This window comes from Pelodiscus sinensis, chromosome 4 (assembly GCF_049634645.1).
Source record: "Pelodiscus sinensis isolate JC-2024 chromosome 4, ASM4963464v1, whole genome shotgun sequence".
NCBI lineage: Eukaryota > Metazoa > Chordata > Testudines > Trionychidae > Pelodiscus > Pelodiscus sinensis.
Genome location: NC_134714.1, coordinates 92,840,582 through 92,856,450, shown reverse-complemented (window position 1 = coordinate 92,856,450; position 15,869 = coordinate 92,840,582). Strand labels below are relative to the sequence as shown.

At 40.7% G+C, this 15,869-nt stretch overlaps 1 protein-coding gene across 4 annotated transcripts in view; it reads right to left on the bottom strand.

Annotated features, from left to right (window-relative positions):
* Positions 1 to 15,869, bottom strand: part of LUZP2 (leucine zipper protein 2) — a 480,337-nt gene that overhangs the window by 57,875 nt on the left and 406,593 nt on the right. The window lies entirely within an intron of this gene.

Below are 15,869 nucleotides of genomic sequence, written 5' to 3'. Positions count from 1 at the left end.
TGTGGACAGCGCCAAAAGTAAAGTTAAGATATTTCGACTTAACCTATGCAATTAACGTAGCTGAAGTTGTGTATCTCATTTCATAAGAACAAAAGAACATCAGAACGGCCGTACTGGGTCAGATCAAAGGTCCATCTAGCCCAGTAGCCTGTCTGCTGACAGTGGCTAGCACCAGATGCCCCAGAGAGGGTGGACCGAAGACAATGATCAAGTGATTTGCCTCCTGCCATTCTTCTCCAGCCTCTGACAAACAGAGGCCAGGGACACCATTTCTATCCCCTGGATAATAGCCTTTTATGGACCTAATCTCCATGAAATTATCTAGCTTCTCTTTAAACTCTGTTATAGTCCTAGGCTTCAAAGCCTCCTCTGGCAAGGAGTTCCACAGGTTGACTACATGATGTGTGAAGAAGAACTTTCTTTTATTAGTTTTAAACCTGCTACCCATTAATTTCATTTGGTGTCCTCTAGTTCTTCTATTATGGGAACTAATAAATAACTTTTCTTTATCCGCCCTTTCCATACCACTCATGATTTTATATACCTCTATCATATCCCCCCTCAGTCTTCTCTTTTCTAAACTGAAAAATCCCAGTCACTTTAATCTCTCTTCATATGGTACCTGTTCCAAACCCCTAATCATTTCAGTTGCCCTTTTCTGAACCCTTTCCAAGACCAAATATCTTTTTTGAAGTGAGGAGACCACATCTGTACAAAGTATTCAAAATGTGGGCATACCATAGTTTTATACAGGGGCAGTAAGATATTCTGTGTCTTATTTTCTATCCCTTTCTTAATAGTTCCTAGCATCCTATTTGCCTTTTTGACCGCCGTTGCACACTGTGTGGAAGTTTTCAGAGACTATCCACGATAACTCCAAGATCTCTTTCCTGATTTGTCATAGCCAAATTAGCCCCCATCATACTGTACGTATAGTTGGGATTATTTTTCCCGATGTGCATTATTTTACACTTATCCACATTAAATGTCATTTGCCATTTTGTGCCCAATCACTCAGTTTGGTGAGATCTTTTTGGAGTCCCCCACAGTCTGCTTCTGTCTTGACTATCATAAACAGTTTAGTATCATCCGCAAACTTTACCACCTCACTGCTTACCCCTTTCTCCAGATCATTTATGAATAAGTTGAAAAGGATTGGCCCCAGGACTGACCCTTGGGGGTCACCACTCGTTACCCCTCTCCATTCTGAAAATTTACCATTTATTCCTACCCTTTGTTTCCTGTCTTTTAACCATTTCTCAATCCATGAAAGGACCTTCCCTCTTATCCCATGGCCATGTAATTTACATAAGAGCCTTTGGTGAGGGACCTTGTCAAAGGCTTTCTGAAAATCTAAGTATACTATATCTACTGGATCCCCCTTGTCCGCACGTTTGTTAACCCCTTCAAAGAACTCAGATTAGAAAGACATGATTTCCCTTTACAGAAATCATGTTGACTTTTGTCCAACAAATTATGTTCTTCTACTTTCCTCACAATTTTATTCTTTACTATTGTTTCAACTAATTTGCCCGGTACTGAAGTTAGACCTACCGGTCTGTAATTGCCAGGATCACCTCTAGAGCCCTTTTTAAATATTGGTGTCACGTTGGCTACCTTCCAGTTATTAGGTACGGAAGCCGATTTAAAGGATAGGTTACAAACCACAGATAATAGTTCAGCAATTTCCCATTAGAGTTCTTTTAGAACCCTTGGATGAATGCCATCCAGTCCCGGAGATCTGTTAACATTAAGTTTTTCTATTTGTTCCAAAACCTTCTCTAATGCCACTTCAATCCAAGACAGTACCTCAGATTCATCACCCACAGAGGACAGTGCAGATTTGGGAATCTCCCTAACATCTTCAGCTGTGAAGATTGAAGCAAAAAAAAATCAATTAGTTTATCCGCAATGGCTTTATCGTCCTTGATTGCTCCTTTTATATCTCGATCATCTAGGGGACCCACAGATTTTTTAGCAGGCTTCCTGCTTCTAATGTACTTAAACGTTTTGTTATTTCTTTGAGAGTTTTTGACTAGCTGTTCCTCAAAATCATTTTTTGCTTTTCTTATTACATTTTTACACTTGATTTGACAGTGTTTATGTTCCTTTCTATTTATCTCACTAGGATTGGACTTCCACTTCTTAAAAGATGCCTTTCTGTCCCTGACTGCTTCTTTTACATGGTGGTTAAGCCATGGTGACTCTTTTTTAGGTCTCTTTCTATGTTTTTTAATTTGGGGTATACATTTAAGTTGGGACTTTATTATGGTGTCTTTAAAAAGTTTCCATGCAGCTTGCAGGGATTTGGCTCTAGTCATTGTGCCTTTTAATTTCTGTTTAACTAACCTCCTCATTTTTGTTTAATTCCCCTTTTTGAAATTAAATGCCAGGGTGCTGGACTGCTGAGGTGTTCTTCCCACCACAGGAATGTTAAATATAATTATATTATGGTAACTATTCCCAAGCAGTCCTGCAATGGTAATCTCCTGGACATGATCCTGCGCTCCACTCAGGACTAAATTGAGAATTGCCTCTCCCCTTGTGGGTTCCTGTACCAGCTGCTCCAAGAAGCAGTCATTTAAGCCATTGAGAAATTTTCTCTCTGCTTCTCTTCCTGAGGTGACATGTATCCAGTCAATATGGGGATAATTAAAATCCCCCATTATTATACAGTTCTTTATTTTAGTAGCCTCTCTAATCTCCTTTCAAACTTTTCCCCTAGTGTAGACCAGGCCATGATGCATTGTAGTCTTTCCATGCAATGAAACCATCCTGCATTATGAGTTTCACTGATAGAAAATTTCACAAAATCCATTTTTTTCTACAGAAATTTTTAATTTTGATGTAAGTGCCTTTTCTGATAGGAAAATGTTTCATTTCAATTTTTTGACGAGCCCTAACCAACACCCACTAGATCAAAGACTAAATCCAGTAAATGGTCCAAGGGCTGTTATAAGGATTAGGAAATCTATTTCTGCAAAAATCCCTGTATTATAGGTAGAGTTGGAAGTATCTGGAGAAAAGTGAAATTTACAGTGTGGATTTCTCTGTGTCCATCTTGGTTTAGTTTATCTATAATAATTCGTCAGTGCTAAACCCACTGAATATAATAGGAGTATGCCTTTGACTTAAATAGATTCAACAACTTTGTCTTGGTATAGAGACTCTCTAGTGCTTCATTGTTCTGCTGATTTGACTCTTCCTAGCTTCCTCTGAACACAGGCAGTTTAATGGTAATGGCCTAGGAGAACACCATCAACTCTCTGTTACAACCTTTTAAATACATGATTCAATTTTATACTTCTTTGACAATCAAATTTCAGAAGAAACTGGAATATTTAGAGAAACGTATTGCTATGCTAGTATTTTAATTGTAGCAACTACCATGACAGGAAAAAGTAATTAGTCATAGGCTAATGAACATTCATTTATACAACACATTTTATGTTTGTAAAGCATCAGTCACACAGAATGTCACAGAATGTTTCATAGGCAATTACAGTCTAGCCAAATATAAGAACATAATGTAGGTGACAATATGTCACAGAGGTAGCATTTGTAACTACAGAAAGGAAAAGTTGAAAAGGCATAAATATCAAGAAGAATTAGAGAAAATGTTGCAATCATGATGCAAGGAGAAGAGCATCACAGAAGATGAGATCTCACAGAGCTACAGGACAGCTGTTTTCCTATTGCATTAACATTTTTGAGATTTCAAAAAATTCAAAAATTCCCAACCTGAAACAGGATGAAAAATTAAAATCCTATTTTTTTCCCCAAATAGATAACTCACAAAATATTTCAGATCAACACAATGAAAATGTTTTGTTCTAATAATCTGAAAATATGCTGTGTTGATTTGTGACTTTTTAGGAAAAAACCTTTTTTAGTATGTACTATTTTTTTCAAACAAACAAACAAACAAACCAAAAATGATATTTTTAATTTTGAAAACCCTGAAATATCCCATGTCAACAATTTTAAAACTTTAAAACTTTTCTTTCAAAATTTCTTTGGATCAGGAGAGTTGTCAAAATGGACTGTTTACAAATCAGAATTTTCCTATAAAAATGTTTAATTGTAAATTCTCAACAAACTCATCACTGATAAAAAGATGACTAGAGTTTTTTCACTGAATAATATTGTAAATGAAACAATAGAATACCCACTAAAACTGTTTCTAGTCTTTTATCCATGTAGCAGCATGTACTGAATTCCAGAAAGGGACTTTGTTGTAGATTGTTAAAAGGATAAGAAGCTAGTGGGAGTGAACTTATAGGCTTTTCTAGGTTGCACTGTGGTTTTCAGACGTTCTTGGTGCTTGCTATACCAGCAGAGGATCCCCCGAGATGAGGGCCAAGAGAAGAGTAAAGTCAGTACAGGATCAGGGTCATGTATGTTTAAATGTCTAACAAACAATCTCAGATCATGTAATAATGACACAAATAAATATTAATTAATTTTATAAGTGTGCTTGTCATTAAAATAACATCATAAAAAATTCCCTCACAACCAAACCAGGGTGAGGTTAGGTAGGGGTATTTTGTGTTTTTCTTCTTCTCATTATCATCTGTTCTTTCATGAGCCTTTGGAGACCAGTTTTTCAAATCATAGGAGGTTAGGTTCAGTTAGACTGTTTAACTTTCAGGTCCTTATTGAAAGTCCAACATAACTTTTTTATTTTTGCCAGATTTCAAATGTAAAATCAGAGATGACATTCCTTTAAGCCCTTGAGAGTTGCCAGGATTTCATGTTAGGCCAGCAAATTGCTTCTTGAATCTTTCAAGACAAAGGCAAATTACATTCATTTATTGTTGGTGTCCAAAACATTATGGATTTTTTTTGTGGTTGATGATTTGATATAACATTTCTATTAAATTATTAGAAGTAGTAAAGGTTGTGTTTGTGTTTTAAAGGCCAAACTGTCTTGTTCACTGGAGGCAATTAATACTCTTGCATAGTGGACATTTTCTAAATTATACTTATTGTTTAGGCAGATTCAAGAGAGCAATACTAAACTGCAACTCTAATGTTCCTAGTTAGCCTCTTGGATATGTTAAGTGAAACCTTAACAATTATACAATTAATAATATATGTTACATAAAGGAAGACTACATTCATACCCCTATAAATCATTAATGGATTCTTAGAAACAAAATTCCTTTGAGATTGTTTTGGCAATTACATTCAACTTTGTAAGCCATTTTAAATTATAATTAAGACACTAACTATATTTGTTCATATCTTAGAACACTGTGGCATTGTGTTAGAAAAAACACTACCGTAAACTTAAAATAGGCTCACTACCACAGCATATGCATAGATACATATATTCCCTGCTGTTTTGCATTAGCTGCACTTTCATTATTCTTAGCAGCAATGGTACAATAAAAAAAACTTTGGGCAGCTTGTCTGGGACCAAACATATGGGGATGCGTATGAGTATTTCTGTAAAAGACAATGTGTCCATATTTAAATCCTGTGCTTCATTAGCAACTTCGGTCACCTTCATTTGCCTCCCTAGTTCAAACTAGAGAGCAAGTGTAGACTTACCCCTAGTGTCTTGCAACAATAAATAAAGCCTCATAGCATCCTTGTAAAGAACTTCAGTTAGGTGAATGGTAATGGGTACAGTAAGCCTAGATACAGTGAATAAGATACAGGTTAGATTTCTCCAGGGTAAAGTTCTTAGTCAATCGCAGTGAGGCATATCTGGCTCTGGGTCACTTCCTTTCTCTCTCAGACCACATCTCTCATTCTAGAGCAGTGATTCCCAACATGTGGTCCACAGTCTCCTGGTGGTCTGTGACGGTACAGCAGGGGTCCGTGGAACATTTAAAAATAAGGATCAGGCCCACCCCAGCGAGCTCGATCTTTTCTTTTTCTCTTTTTTCCTGCCCCAGAGGTGGGGGAGAGGTCCATGAAATATGCTCGAAAAGGTTGGCAACCACTGTTCTAGAGAATCGAGTGAAAACAAGGATATGGGATAAACCCAGGGAATTCTCAGCTAGGTTTTATTCTACATTGCAATACTGCCCCATCTACAGTTTTGAATAATAGAATATTAAGGCAGAGAATGGCATTCAAGCAAAATAATGGGTTTGTTAAGAATGAAGCTGAAGAAGGGAGGTCAGAGAATCAGCTTGACTTTGAATGACAGAAAGATATAAAGACTATGTCATTAAATATTCATGTAAACTACGGTGTTTAAAGGATTTTGGTTATATAGATAATTGTTTATTTTTCTTCTGAATTCACCTAGTTGCTGTTGGCTATAAAAACTATAAAACTATTTATCTATAAAGCTAATGCCCTAAAAATGAAGATTCCTTTTAAAATAGCAATAAAACTAAACAGTTTCACCTTTTGGTTTAATGAATGGTGATATAAAACCTTTTCTAGAACATAATGTCAGCTCACCAAATCTTCCTTAAAATGCATCTCTGGGGCAAAAGAGTTCTTCTGGGACAAAGGAAGTTTTCTGACAAAATGGAAGAACCTTGTTCACATTGAAGTGTTATCAGAAAATGAAAGGGATTTAAGTTATGGGGACAGATGCAATGAGCTTCCAAATCATTCTCAAGAAAAAAATAAACAAGCCCCCATACCACACTGAGCTAATGTGCAGTAGGGGGACAATAATTATTTCTACATAAAAGGCCAAGTTTTGACAGTGGAATTTATAAATATATTAGCAATCATCCTTTTGTGGAGCAAATGAAATGGCAGTGATGCTCTTTTCTTCTAACCCATTTCCATAACACTTACAAAGGAATTCTTTCTTCAGAAAAAAAAATCCATAATCTGCACCAATTGCAAGGGAAAAGGAATGTAAGGGTATATCTACACTTGCAGCCTATTTTGGAATAGGGCTGCAAATGTAGGCATTCGGAATTGCAAATCAAGCCTGGGATTTAAATATCTCACGCTTGATTTGCATCTTCCTGGCCGGGCACCATTTTTGAAATTTACAAGCCCAGAATAACTGCCCGCGTCTACATGCGGCAGTGGAACGGGAGTTGGAAATAAAGCCCTATTTCAAACTACCTGTTATTCCTCTTGCAATGAGGTTTAACAGGTAGTTCAAAATAGGGCTTTATTTCGAATGCCCGTTTCACTGCCGCGTGTAGACATAGGCAGTTATTCAAGGCTTGTAAATTTCAAAAATGGTGCCCAGCCGGGAAGATGCAAATCAAGCATGGGATGTTTAAATCCTGGGCTTGATTTGAAATTCTGAATGCCTACCTTTGCAGCCCTATTCCAAAATGGGCTGCAAGTGTAGACATACCCTATGATGGAGTTTTAAATCTCCTAGTTAAAAGTATTTATGCACCCAATCCTGAAATTTTTATACAGGCAAAATGACCAGTGGAATTCCTGAGTAAGGAATTTCAGACTTTAAATGAAAGATTATTATTAAATATTTCTGTATTGCCATCAGTTTGCCGGATACTTTGTAGAAAGAAGACACTACCTTTGGATTCAACCACTGGTGGCGTTACTAAAGGTAAACACATGACTAGGTGATCCAGACAAAGGACTAAGTAAGAAAGTAAATGGAGCACAGATCTAAGAGGTAGTTAATGGCAAAGCTGTACACTACCTTGAAAGTGAGGATTGGAAGCTCACACTGTGAAACATAAGTAGAGACCCAGTAAAAAAGTGATCCCACCTCTGGCTTTGTTTAGACTACAGGCTTCTTTTGGAAGAAGCTTTTTTTGGAAGAGATCTTCTGAAAAAAACGTCTTCCGAATGAAAGCATCCACAGTGCAAAAGCACATTGAAAACCCGATCTGCTTTTTCAAAAGAGAGCGCCTATACTGAATGGATGCTCTCTCGCATGTAAGCTGTGATTGCTATGGGTGGAATGGCCACCAGGGCACCTGTGCTTTTTTCTCTTTCCTCATCTTCCGAAAGAACTCCCTCTTCCCCGTCCACACACGCACGCCTTTTTGCGAAAGAGCTCTTTCACAGAAAGGCTTCTTCCTCATAGACTGAGGATTACCAATGTAGGAAAAACACCTCTGTTCTTTCGATTTTCTTAAGGAAGAACGCAATTGCAGTGTGGCTGTTCAAGTTTTTTCAGGAAAACAGCCGTTTTTCTGACAAAACTCTGTTGTGTAGACATATCCTGTGTTGGGAGAAGGTGGGAAAGGGATGTTGTATATGGTCAAAATAGGGTGAAAAAAGTTGATCTGATTGTCACTTCCTTTGGGCAGGGATTGTCTTCGTTATATATGTGTATAGTTCCTAGACCAACAGGAGCCCTAATCACTGACAGAAGCCTCTAGTTGCATTACTACTACCACAACACCAACAACAATATGCTGGGTAGACTGAAGAGGGAATGGTGAGAGTTAAAGACACACACCAGAGGGAACAAGGCAGCTGTAGAGGAAAGAAAAGTATATATTTACATTTAGCTTTCTTAATTTTGAAGAAGGAACAGGAGATCCAGAAGGAGATGTAAGGTCTGCAGCATACAGAAGCTGGAATGAGACACAGAAATCATGAGCATGTGAAAATCCTGGCTGAGAGTACAGAGAGAAAAGAAGACTTGGCTCAGAGAAATACCAACAGAGTTGGGGTGGATGATTCATAGGCAGCAACAATGAAGAAGCAGTCATCTAAGCAGAAAGAACACTAAGAAAGAATTCAACCGTAGACAGAGTCTGGAGAAGAAATGGGTGGTTCATGATATCCAATTCAAATAAAGGGAGAGTCACATTTTGTTTCTCAAACTGTCGGATTTGTTTTTAAAGTCCTCTGTGAAATGCAGATGAACTAAAAGTAGCCTGGCATATCCCTTGTTGTTGAAATATGTGTTTCAAAAGAATTCTACTTGCCGAATGACACCCATTAATCAGTCTAAGCAGAGGGACTATTACAAACAAGAAGTATGTGGGTTCTCAATGTCATAATGTCAGAGGCAATACATTTCAAGCTGATGCTAAGAAAAATAATATTGAAATATGAGGTTTTCCAACATGTTATGGTAACCAAGGTCACCCTGTGAAAAAAGTTGCACACATTAGAAAAGCTTTCATTATATCAGTACTCTCTCTATTGCTAGGATAAAAAAAAGTAATCCCACAATTAAATTTGTATTGTTTTATATGTTCTTCATAGAAGAATGTATGACTGCCTTGTGCAAAAAGTCAAAACCTGCATTTAAATTGGGATATTATGATAAATGATGTGAGCAGCCTTGGTACTAATTTTAGCAAACACAAATGATTTTACAAACTTGTTCTGGTTTGGTATTTTTTCTTGACCTTCCACAAGGGGATATGATTGAAATGATACATTACTATAATTGCTTAAAGAATGTGTAGCAGGATACTGGAAACAACTGCTGTGTTGGGAAGATCTTGCAAATTATTACAAAATATGATTCAAAAAAATCACATTCTTCCTGGCATTTTTACTAAGACAGACCCATACCACAGACTCTCCTTGAATAAAAGGACAAGCCAGAGCCAGAGCCTAACATAAGACTTATGTTAACTTCAAGAAGCAATAGATATGAACTCCAAATATCAAACTTCCTGAACTCCAAATATCAAGATATTGGATAAAAATAATTACTATTTTAAACAGTAAACTAGGGGGCTGTACCCACTATTCACTATGCTTGCCAATGCCCCCCTCTTTCTGGGGGTAGGTGTCTAGCCGGGGGGAGGGTGCAAGAGTAGGCTGGGGATAAGTGTCTGGTCAGAGGGGAGAGAGCAGGAGTGGGATGGAGGTGCAGGGTCTCTGCGGAAGAAGCTGAGGCAGAGGTCAGGCTTGGATGACAGAGGGGAACTGATGTGACCCAGCAGGGTGGAAGAAGTCTCGTATGGTGGAGGGGACCCAGCTCCAGCAGTTCCTCCCTGGCGCTGCAGCCCCCTGAAGTGTGAAGTCGGAGCCGAGGCAGCCCATGCCCAGAGGAGATGGTGCTGAGGCTGGCCACAGCAAGTGGCTGAGGACAGAGATGGCAGCATGAGGATGCAGATGATGTGATGATGTCACACTGTCGTCCCGCAGGAAAAACTTTTTAAAGATATAATGAGGTATTTTTGTCTATTTAATCTTCCTCCCCATATTCAATGATTCTGTGACAGTTACAGGTAGAAAATGCCAATTTAAAGGCATACCAAATATGCACACAACAAATGCAGGCCCCATCTACACTGAGCTTGAGATCCCCAGTGCCTTCTCATTGTTACTCATGGTCACCCTGTTCCCTGGCAGGGGCCCTTTGCATCCACTCTCCCCAGGCCTATGCCTGCCCATAAGAGTGCCACAACTACCCAACTCCCAATTCCACTACTGTAATCAGGAAAAAAAGACAATAATCTGTTTCCATAACTGGTGTTCTTTGATATGTATTTCTCATGTCCATTCAATGTAGGTGGGTGCACTCGCCACATGCACTGGTACCACATGATTTTCCCTAGCAGTATCCACAGGGCACCAGCTTCAATGTCCCCTGAAGTGGCACAAGCCGTGCTATACAAGACATTGCTGTACCCTGTCCACCCTGAGTTCCTTCTTGCCTGAAACTTGCCTGAGGAAGAAGGTGGGATGCTGAATGGAAATGAGCACCCTCTCTCAAACAACACCAGGTATGGAAATAGGTAACTGTCATCTTCTTCATGTGCTTGTTTATATCCATTCAATGCAGGTGACTCCAAGCAGTATCCTTGGCAGGTAGAAGTTTAAGGACATGCCAATAGCAACACAGTTCTTCCAAACCCAGCATCATCTTTGGCCTGCCATGTGATGGCATAATGGAATGTGGAAGTACATAGTGAGGACCATGTTGCAGACTTGCAGATGTCTTGGATGGGGATCAGAGCTAGGAAGGCTGTCCAAGAGGCCTGTGCGCTAATGCCAATGGTGGCAGTTGCATCCCTGACAGCTCATAACAGATCCAGATGCAGGAGGTAACTAGAAACAGAGAAAAGCATCCCAGAGGAACCCATTGCTTAGGCCTTGTCTGGAGCAGAAACATTGGCACTTCCTGTTCTGTCTGGTGATGAACAGATCCACTTGGGGAGTGCCCCACTTCTGACCACTGCTGAATAGTGGATGACTGGTGCCAGGATGCAGAATGGGACCACAATGAACCTCTAAGCCCTTCCAATGTGTGTCACGGGGAGCATGGTGCCAGCAAATGGCAGTGATTTAGGAAGCAAAGATGGTAGATGGGAAACCTGTCTCTCAAGTGGTGGCTGGACTGTGGGGCGTACCAGTCCTTAGTATGCTGCAAGTGCCAGGGGTGCATGCATCAAAAGGTCTATGCCCGACTACCGGTGAGCCATGTCTCAAGTCTCCAAGCCATCTCACATCACACAAGGACCTTGTGCCAGGTTGAGGGTCATCTTTCTGTTGGTATGGGAGGGAGGAGTTGATTTCTGGTGTGACGCCCCTTTGGAGTGGGTGTGCTGTCTGCCAGGACACCCAGGAAGGTCAAGCATGGGTTTTCCCCTACAAAGGGGACTAGCAGTAACTGATGTAGATGGCATCGGCCATGAGATTATGTCTTGGGCTGCTTGAAAAGAGTCCAGGATGGACAGCATATGGAGCTGAGCATAGCTACCCAGATTAAGTGGCTGTCAGCAAGTTGGACTCCTGTGGGGTGAGGGCTGACTCCATGAGGAGAGCTTTTAAACAAATCTCTTTCTCCTTGGTTCATGGCTTGAAAGATTTACAAATTCAGCAGTTGTCACTAACTTGGGATTCTCTCAAGCATCATAAACATTTGTCATGTGGTTTGCTGATGGGACTGCGGCAATGAACACATGCCTTAAAGCCAGGGGTCTGAGGCATGCTCCTGCCCATGGCAATGTCCATAAGGGACTTATTAATACTGGAAAAACTACTAAAAATAAACTTCTAAGAGGGAACTACTTATAAGTAAAACAACTATTAAAAATGAGAAAAGTGACAGCAAGGGCTGTAACACTAGCACTCCAAGTACTTTCATTGGCAGCAAGAAGGAACTGAGAGCGGAGGGGTCTGTCAGTGCCCTATATATAGCGCAGCATGTGCATGCCACTCCAGGGGAACCTGTAGCCAGTCCCCTATGGATACTGCTGAGAGAAAAATCTTCTGGCAATGGTTCACATGGTGAGTTCACACACACATGTTGATTGAACATAAGCAAGCACTTGAAAAAGAACTATAGCTTCTCTAGTGTCCGAAAGGGGAAACTCTAGCAGTTCAATCAAATTTCCTGACAAAATCATAATGCTTGTGATATTACTACTAGTTGTGGCAATGGTGTATGTTACTACAGAAAAATTAGCTATAGTCTAGCCCAATATAGATTTTCTTAAGCTGAGGCAAGGAAACTTAGTATCCCTGTGTAGTGTTTCCTCCAAGTTGTCCTGTAGTGTTGGAAGGGTTAATGTTTCCTTCCCTATGCATGAAATTCTCTGAGATTTCATCCCTAAACTGATTCAAGTCCTCAATTCATAGAAGAGCCATGAATTTCTTTTCCAGGCAGTACTCTTGGGAAAAGACACCACAGCACTATCCAGCCAGCGAATGCATATCTTCTTCTTTTTGATGTAACATCTCGCAGATGTCTCTTCCATGAGTCTATCCCTGAAGGTACAGATTTTCTTTGCTTTTTTTATTTAGGATTGTCTTAGATGTTGTAGGGGCTACCATAACTCATGACTGCCAGCTATGACCCCCTTAGAGACCATACTTCAAACTAAGAACTGCTGTAGCAGAGCAGAACTCTGCTCCAGAATTTGAGAACTCTCACAGCTAAGGCTTACTCTCTAGATGAGGTTGTCATGAATCCACAGATTGTTCCTTTGGTTGTTTATTTGCAACGGCAAATGCCCTGACCACTTACACACAAGAGTATTGGGCGTGTTATTTTCAATGGAAATCTCTTTAAATAAGAAAATATATTGATTGAGGTAACACAATGTATCTTTTTCCATGTTGTCCTTCATAAAGAAAGATAAATTCAATCAGTCTGTGTTTCTTCTTGTTCTTGCAATTTTATCCTTACCTGCTCTTTTTTTTTTTTTTTTTTTAAAGCAAGGGAATTTTTGATCTGGAGAAAATATGGCAAGAGCAGCCCTCACAATAGAAACGCTGGATTTATATTATTGCCCTCATCTTATCCCAGGAAGAAAAGGCAGAAATGGTAATGCAAAAAATGTCCCATCTATATATCCCTGACTCTGATTTTGAATGTCCAGTTCAGTAAGTAGGAAGAAAAGTCAATCCGTGACTATTTAATTTTTATCCTCTCGGCTTAGACTAATACTAAGGATGTGTATTACTGGTGAGATAGGGTAGGGTAATTTTTGTTGGAACTCTGAATTGTCCATTCAAAATTGGATTCCAGACCACCAAGTCATTTAATGTATGGCACCAAATGGAGTTCACATGGCAATGTTTTTTCAATTGCTGGGTTTGAAACATTTCCATGACCTAAATGTGAAAATTTCTATTTCTGACTGTTGCAAATCCCCCCCCCTCCACCCCCAAGCTCGTGTGGGAATGGGTCCTCGCGTTAACTGCACTGATGCCCCACTCCCTAGCTTTGCTCTGGGCTTGTCCCTTAAAGGGGGTTAGGTATCGGTCTACACCAATGCATTTGGGAGAGACCAATCTACCGCCCAGCAAGCCGCTAGTTTCCCCCTGGTTGGGGGGCGAGTCACACGAAGTCTGGGGTGGGGAGGCCTCGGTGCCCCTCGTGGGGTTACTCACAGCTCCTCTGGGTCTGTCGTGAGTGTTGCTCCAGGGGGTGACATCTTCGGCTGTCCCGTCTTCGGGTCCTGTGCGCGTCCTGGGGTCTAGACCACTCTTCCCCTGGTGTCTCAGTCCCTCGCCCTCGGGCGACCTCCCTGGCCGCCTCCACTGACTCAGTGTCTCTGGTCACCCTGCCACGGCACCCCCAGCCAGTGTCTGCTCATTCGGCGTCTCCGGCCGCTTTCCCCACCGCCTGGCGTCCGCGGCTGCTTGCTTGGACGCCCGGACCTGCTCCGGGCTCCCAGCTGCTTCCGCTGCCGCCCGGGATTCCTGACGGCTTCCCCCTCCGTCTGGCGTCTGCGGCCATTCGCCAGGACGCCCACGCCTGCCTCAGGCTCCCAGCCACTTCCGCCCCTGACCAGCTGGTCCGGCCACCTTTTAAACGTGGTGCGCGGACCTGGGTGCATGCGCAGCACCGCCGGGGGAGTGAGCCGGTTTCCACTCCCTTCCCCCGGCTCTCGGGATTGTCCATGGGAGGACCCAGGGACGGGGGCACCCCGTCACACTGACCAATACTCCTGAGCTGTCCAACTCCATAGCTTGTTCTCAAATCAACAATCTCCACATAAACCAAATCTGTGCATAACTATTAAAATATTTGATTTTCCTGTTGGCAGTGGCAAGAGAAGCAATCTTCTTGCCACATCTCCTTGCCTATGATAATGTGACTCTCAAAACATTAGGAGGCGAGATGCCAAAACCACCGTATAATTTTGTAATGGCCAGCCATTGACACAAATGTAGAATCTCCTCATCCGTGTTTAATAGGAACTAAAACCAATTCCAGAGGCTATTGTCCCTGAGTGGTATAGACCACATAATATCAATTTTAATTTGCAAGTAGTATGTAAATTTGACATTTTTTAAAGCAATTTTTCAAGCTGGATGAGTATCCTTTGAAGTTAAGGTATTTACCAAGCAAAGCGTCACATTTTCCCCTGAAGGTTGGACTGATACTTATCAAAAGTGACAGGATTCATGAGTATTTTTCCACTGAGGGTCCCTATCTTTGAATTAAAATAATGTACATGCACACAGAATTAAATAACCTACAGCGGGAAAATGCAGGTGAGAGTATGAAGGAATGAAAAAATGCACTCATATATACACAAACACGTAGCTTGGGTTAGTTAGCTTGTAAACAGAAGACAAAGTCAAGGACTAAATACATAACAATGGATGTTTTTTATGAAAAGTCTTCACATAATTCAGGTGCAGAGAGTATAATTCTGGCCCAGGCTGTGATTCTTTGACAACCTATTTCACAGTAGCAGATTTCAGTGGTTTTATAATCATAGATAATGCACAGATTTATAATAATGGCTTGTCAATGGGTGGAACAGCAGGACTGAGACCCATTATTTTCTCAGACATGTTCTCGGCATGTGCCAAGTACAGAGAAATGTGAACAATGACTATGGAAGAGGCAATAATGCTTTTCATATTCAAATATACTCCTGTGGATGGATGTACAGAAGCCTACCTGTTCATGTTTTTAGACAGAATTGCTTGGGAAATACTGACATAAATTAAGGTTTTATATATAGAAATATGCAACAAATATAGCATTTATAAGACTGGAGAGATAATCAATTGCATGTGGGTTTTTTTCCCGAATCCAGAGCCTAGAAGTTCTTCACTACATATTTGCACTGCTTTTATTTCCACTTCCCTCGACGTCTGCACTGCATTCACTTCTGTAAAGTCAATGAGAGCTGGACAGCATCAGTTTGATGTCTGTGACACCACATCTGAATTAGCCAGATGCACAGTGGCCTTTTAACCCCATTACGAAGTAATAGGTTTACACATTATTTTCACACTGAAGCAAAGCAGATATATGAAACTTCTACTGGTAGAGTAACAACATAAAGAACCCTTTAGATGCAGTGTTTCAGAAAAAGGTTCTCCTAAGATTCCACACTCTAAGCACGGTGGAGCTTAGTCTGTTTGACCTCCAAGAAAATCTCAGGATACTACAGGAAATAGAGTAACGCAGTCTCTTTCTTCATAATTAGCACTGAAACAGACCCCTCACCCTATATAGGTTGGACCTCCCCAAACTGGGACTCCCTCATCCAGCAACATTTGTGGTCTAGCAG